Here is a 6,606-nt window from a genome sequence, read left to right as displayed (position 1 = left end):
TCCAAACTAATCCCCAAGGAAGAGGAAGTCCATGAAGACTATTGGAAGGTATTGCCACTTATGCTGATTTGTCTCGAAGTTATTTTGTCACTTATGTTGAATTGTCTTGAAGTTATCTTGCCACTTATGCTAATTTGTCTCGATGTTATTTTGCTACTTATGATAATCTGCATCGATGTTATTATTTTTGGAAAGAAAAGATTTGCCTTGGAAATAAACTTGTCAAAAGTTTATGTATAATGCATTCGAGATAATATGTTTGTGTTTGTAAGCTAGATACTGATCTTTCCTAAAATCATCAGGCTAAAAGATAGATGACTAAGTACAGATCATCAACCGAGGCAGTGTTCTAGTAAACACAGAATGCCAACTGAGGCAATGTTCATGATGGCGCTAGACCTCCCAAGACCAGCAGGAATAAAATCTACTCCAAGGGGTTTTTCTTTTTTTTGTTTTGCGTTAGTGAGTTTTAATTAATCATGACATGGAATGTCTTGTTGTAGGAAACTCTAGTCTCGATAGGAGGAGATGAGGATACCAAGGGGACTCTGGTCATAAACTCCCTAGGCTCTTACAAACTGCCAACTATCCTTTGATTTCCATACTGTGTCTGGAAGTTCCAATACTAGTTGGGGAACGGAACTTGGAGAGAATAATACCTTCGAACAAGAAAATATTTGTAAAATGTCATTTTTATGAAAGGAACTATTAAGAAGGCATTGTTTTACTCTATTTTTGTATCGTGAATTAAAAGTGTATAATGAATCTGTATCAGGAGATAACTCAAAGAAGCTATTTTTATATGTTGAACCTAAAGTGGTAGGTAATTAGATAACTAAAACTACTCTCTCAAGGAAAGCGTGAGGATGGACCCCCGATGAATCCAGACCTATGGGACTGGGTGGTCTCGGTAAGCCGAGAGCTTTCCTAAGAAGGAATAATAATCGCACTTGATGGACTGTTAGAAACCAAAAATCCCAACTCGCATCACTTTAGAATATGCTAATACTAATTAGCCACTAGAATACTTTTTGCATGGCCTGGACTTTAATATCCATGTGAAATTGAGTGTTGTTGCTCTTGCCAACATTGATTTGGTTATTACATGAGTAGAGGAGGTAGATTCACAATTACAAGCCACCTATATCCCTAGGGCAAACTGCCTAGGTTCTAAAAATACTTTGGCATTGACAAATGGAGATCAAGGGACACCCATAAGTACTTACAATGGAAGAGAAAGCATGATTTTGAATGTGCCCATGTTGCCAACTCCTCCTAATGTAACTATGCCTATGGTTAATCAAATGGCTCCACCAAATGTTGGAAGCCAAATGCCAAATTCTAATGTTGTTCTAGGGAATCAACAGCCAACTCCCAATCAAGTAGTTAGGCCAATGGAATGATAGACAATCATGGCTATAAGTCAAGTACCTCGAATGTCCTTGGTGAAGTTAAGGATATGATGAAACACTGTACCGATATGATCACTGAATAATACAAGAAAATAACTATTGGTGTCAATTTTCTTTAGAAGCAGCAAAATTTGATTGAGAGTCGATGTCCTGAAGAGGGTGCCCCATCAAGATTCAACTGTAAGTGGTGTGGTAGTTAATATTTCCCTAGGGATTGTCCAAATGTTAAATGTGACATATGCAACAAGTCCAACCTTAGCTAGTACTTGTTGGAGCAAGATTAGCTCTCTCCACAGCAAGGAAGTAAATAGCCAAGTCGAGTCAACCATCAAGCACAAGGGAATAATCTCCAGTAAGATGAGGAACCGAAACAAATACTACAAAGAGGGAAGGCTATTGTAGAGGAGCTGCCTAGTTGCAATGGAGTTAGCCTTATTGAAGTTGTATGTGTCAATAACATTGGAGCTTCTAATATATGGGTTATTACAAGAGGTCAAAAGGATAAAGACGGTGACAAAGACAAGGTAAGACCTGTCGAGGAAAATCTTAAGCGTGCTGATAAGGGGACACAAGTCCTTAATCCTAACATGGAAGGTGGACCTCTAACTGCCATTGTGATAGTAAAGCTAACCCCAAGTCGGATAAGGAATTGCCAAAGAAGAAGGCAAAAACCAAGAAAGAGACACCAAAGCCTATTCAAAGACCAAAGGAGAGAATGGTTTGGTGGAAGAAGAGAGCTATTGCTAACTATCACGAATTTGATTTAGCAAGCTCTCTTTGCAAGGTTAAGTCAGATGTAAATCTCCTGTAATTGATCAAGTTATCCCCAGGAGTGTGTAAAGAGTTTAAGAAGATTCTTCACACTGGGTATATTGTTGAGCCCTTGGGCATAGTGCAGATAAGAGGTGATTGGTTTGAGCATGCTAAAAACCGTTGTCCAAGGGTAGCAACATATATTGATGGCATATTAGTAGAACATGCTATTGTGGATACGGGATCCTTTATCAACATTTTGAGTTCAGAATTGATCGAGAGGCTAGGGTTAGAAATCCAAAAAGATGCCTCCATGATTCTATGAATGGCTAATGCCAATTTAAGACAACTTGAAGGTTGCATCATTTAAGTCTATCTGACTCTTTACTGATGTGGAATGCATTTTGGACTGTTACTCATAGAAGCTCAGGATAGGATAAGAAACACAGACGTAATTGAGTTGGACCTTGGGACGATGAATGATTCACGGCCAATTATAATAGGGTCCATGCTTAGTTTGGAAAAGAGGGGGGACTATGTATCATTGATTCAAGAATTCTACGACATCTTTGCTTGGAGTTATGATAAGCTAAGAGGTATTTTCCCTAGCCTTGTTGTTCATACCATTTCCCTAAAGCAAGGTAGCCACCATGTGTGTCAAAAAGCAAGGTGTAACGTGTCCCCCTGTCCACTTGTAGGAAACGTCTTAGTAGCCCATCGGAAAGAGAGTCTAGAAAGTGCCGCCCGGCACTCCCAAGGAATGTCATGGGGTTTGCGATCTAGGTCTTCTTGAGTCTGCCGCGAAGCAAAAGCATTCCGACCATTCCCACTTAGGACCGACCTGTATCAGGGTTTTCCTAATGGTCAAGTTCCTAGAAGGTAGCTAGCGTCAAGCCCAAATGAACTCCTCTACACACAAACATCAAGGTCGAAGCAAATTTATACTGCACTTGGTTCAAGGAGAATGGGAAACGAGAGGGATGCGAAGCTCAATCCCTCTACCCGTAAGGCATAGTCCCATTCTGTTCCCCTAAAACAGCATAAATCGAGACTCTAGCTCTATAGATTCTAGGTCATTGTTACCTTGCTGTCAATTCCTTTAAGAAAAGTTCTCGGCCAATTGGGACCACCCTTCCCTAGGACGAACTCAGAGTCACGTCCACTGGACTTTCCTCGGGTTGCTTTAGTTATCTAATTACCTACCACATTTAATTTGACAAGCAAAAACAGCTTCCTTAATTAACCAATTAAACACTAGTTCCTTCATGTAACTTAGGCACTGACACAAAAATACAATGTCAAGCAAGTTCATTTTTCAACATTTGATCTTTATTTATCAATCTTTGGAATATATCAAATAAACCTGCCCGAAGGCTATTCTGGCAATCCACAGGGATCGCTATTCCAAGTTCCGCTCGTTGACTAGTATATGGGCCTCGAGATCCCATCTCGAGTCATGTCGGCCTCTTGCGCACGATCCGGAGGCAAGGGATTTACGACCAGAGCCTCCCCTGGCACCCAAGCGTCCTCCTGCTCCAAGTAGCACCCATGGAGAGACCTCTCGCGGTGGGTTCGGTCCATGTACCCGGCACGGCTAACAACCCCCTTGGATAGGGTCAAGCAGACAGTCCGGAGGTAATTGATACTGCCTCTCCCTCCATGCTTTTAACCTGAAGCATTAGTTATTTTCCCGGCATTAGTTCCTTGAGCACAGAAGTACAAACAGTGCACCTAAGTGTACAATCACGAACCTTCCAGTAGTCATTTGTATGGCCAACTGCTAAGGTGTGATTCCTTCTCCCCGAATGCTTCCAACATTCGGTCCTGGATCAATCGCGACTTGGCAAGATCCCAAGGGTTTCGTAAGCTGAGTTGCTTGTTTACCCTTTTCTCCTTGGGTTAGGGTTTATACCCTGTTGACCCAAATTGTCAATACCTTAGGTTTCCTTATATTGAGGTCAATAAATCCTAGGCAACCTTGTCACCCTAACTTGGTTGGTCAATTGCTTTCTTAGCAAATTCATAACTATTTTGGCTTGAAAAATCCGTCTTCAAGAAAGAGTGTTGAAACATGACGACTACTCAATTCGTAGAAAATTTAACTTGCAATTAAAACTCGCCAAACTTGGTCTAAGAAATAGCAATATTATTTTGTGATTTAGATACAAAATCATACGACGTTGTAGCTTGTAGCACGAGATAGGTGTCGGTATCTGACTTGTGGGGGTTATATCTTTCTTCGTACAATATTTCTTGATCAAGATAAGGGCTTGGGAGTCTTCTTGACCCAATCCAAAACCCTAACACTTCTGGGCCGATAAACGTTTTGGCCTTAGGGTTCCTAAATTCCTTGCGGAGGTCTAGCGTTTGGTCAACTAATCCTTAGGGTGGGAACCCTAGATCATTCTTGCACGGCGATTAAATAATCCTAACATTTCGTGGATGCGGGTAGGACCTTTAAGATTGGGAGTATTAAGTCGGCATCCCAAGTGCGATACTAGGCAGAATTTTATCATAGCTTAACCCTACCTAGCACATTGAGGTGATCGTCATATGCTAACTAATCATACCTTTATGATTCTCATGTAAGCTACTCCATTATACGAGAATTACTTAGTTGATCTAACCAACCCACGATTTAAGACGATCTTTCCTTTTAAAGATGCAAATACTTTCTTCTAAATTTGTATGTACTTTCCCCTAAAGGATGTAAGTAACCGCAAGATAGGTGAAATGCATCATTCCATGCAATTTCGAGACCATAGACCTTTTTGCCTTTACGCAACTTAAAGGATCTACAGAGATCTTTCTTTTCCTTGCCCTTTACTATAATGATTGACATTTCAGAGCTAACTCTTATAAACCCTACGTTGATGCAACAAAATCAAGCTTTAATATTTTTAATGCAGATGCATTCAAACTTTGATAAAAGAACTCCATGCATGAGTGAATGCCATGAGTCCATCATTGATTTAATCCTTCCTTTAGCACTTAACCCAACCTAAAATGTAACTATCATCGCATGCAATTTGCAAAGTTCATAAATCCTTTCCATGCATTGCGACTATTCGGATATCATTTAATGACCGTCTACGATTATCTTCTACATCAGCCATAACCAAGAATTTATTTCATAAGTGCATTATGCGACATAAGCCCTATCCTTAGCGAGATGCAACAAGGACACGGTCTTAGCACGATATCATCTTTTAAGTTATGCATCATACGTTCAGAATTTCAACTACCCTTAACCACGGAAGTGCAAGCAATTGCAAATACTCGACATGCAACTAAACTTTGTAGATCGAATGAGTATATAAATTTCCCAATGCATTTAAACTTCCCTACGAGAATTAAAACATGCTTAATGCATCCTTTCCATGTGGGGTTAATTTCGGAACCTGGGCATTCAATACTGGGGCATTGTCCACTCTCGTACTTTGGGTGAAAGCTCCCGCGTGTGCTCCTCTCGTCTTTTGCTTAGGATCCATTGACATAGTAGATTTCGACGCAGCAAATCTTCCTTGGCTCCCTTATGCACTTCGAGGTTACTACTATTCGAGATTCTCCCCTTCCGCACAGGAATTGGTCCTTGCTGACATAGTTTTGAAAAAACCCGAGAGGCACGGGTGAACTGGGCTTAGGAAAGCTTCAATAGAAGCTTCCAAGCTCCTGGATACAGGGGATGACGTGGAGAGAGAGTGATGATTGAGGATGATGATGGAGATGATGACGATGGAGGTGAAGATAACGATGATGATGATGATGATGATGATGATGATGGTGACGACGACGGGGCGTAGCAACCTGGCAGCATAGACTGATGACGACGGGCAGCTATGGCAGGCAGCACAGCACGATCTCCTTGCTCTCCTCTCCCCTCAAGCTTGGGAGGGGGGTTCATATAGGTTGAAGGGGGGGGGGGGTGGTAGCTACACAAGTGGCGGGTTGCATGCCTCCTCCCCATGCCCCTCCACCACTCAAGCTCATACTCCCTCTCCCTACCATGCAATGGCTGAAGGAGAGGGAGTTTATTCATTAAAAAAAATTGCAAAAATTGTCCTCTTTTCTTTCCCCCCGTGAAGGGGTGTTCCCACGATGGCTTGCGGTGCACAACGCGGGCATGGTAATGATAATGCACGAGGATGAAGCACTTAGGCCAAGTTTTTTCTATTGCAAGAGTTTACTTTGAATCGCTTTTGCATGAGGTTTAGGGTCTTCAATATTTCGTTGCAGAAATATTATAGAGAATGAGAATGAGGATAAAGGATAGTCAAACTCTAAATAGTGGAAACATACAATTGGAGGCAAGAACACTGGATTTGATCAACTTCTCTTCATGTTGAGAAAGCACCCTAATGTCAAGAACATTAACTTTGCTTCTCTGTCAAAATTGTTCAGAGAACAAGAAAGAGGCTTGTTGTGTCTAGGTGTTTCCTGC

This window comes from Lygodium microphyllum, chromosome 9 (assembly GCF_053477565.2).
Source record: "Lygodium microphyllum isolate KBCC chromosome 9, Lygodium_microphyllum_v1.1.10, whole genome shotgun sequence".
In the NCBI taxonomy this organism is placed as follows: domain Eukaryota; kingdom Viridiplantae; phylum Streptophyta; class Polypodiopsida; order Schizaeales; family Lygodiaceae; genus Lygodium; species Lygodium microphyllum.
The sequence above is the reverse complement of the archived record's forward strand: the minus strand, read 5'-3'. Positions refer to the sequence as shown.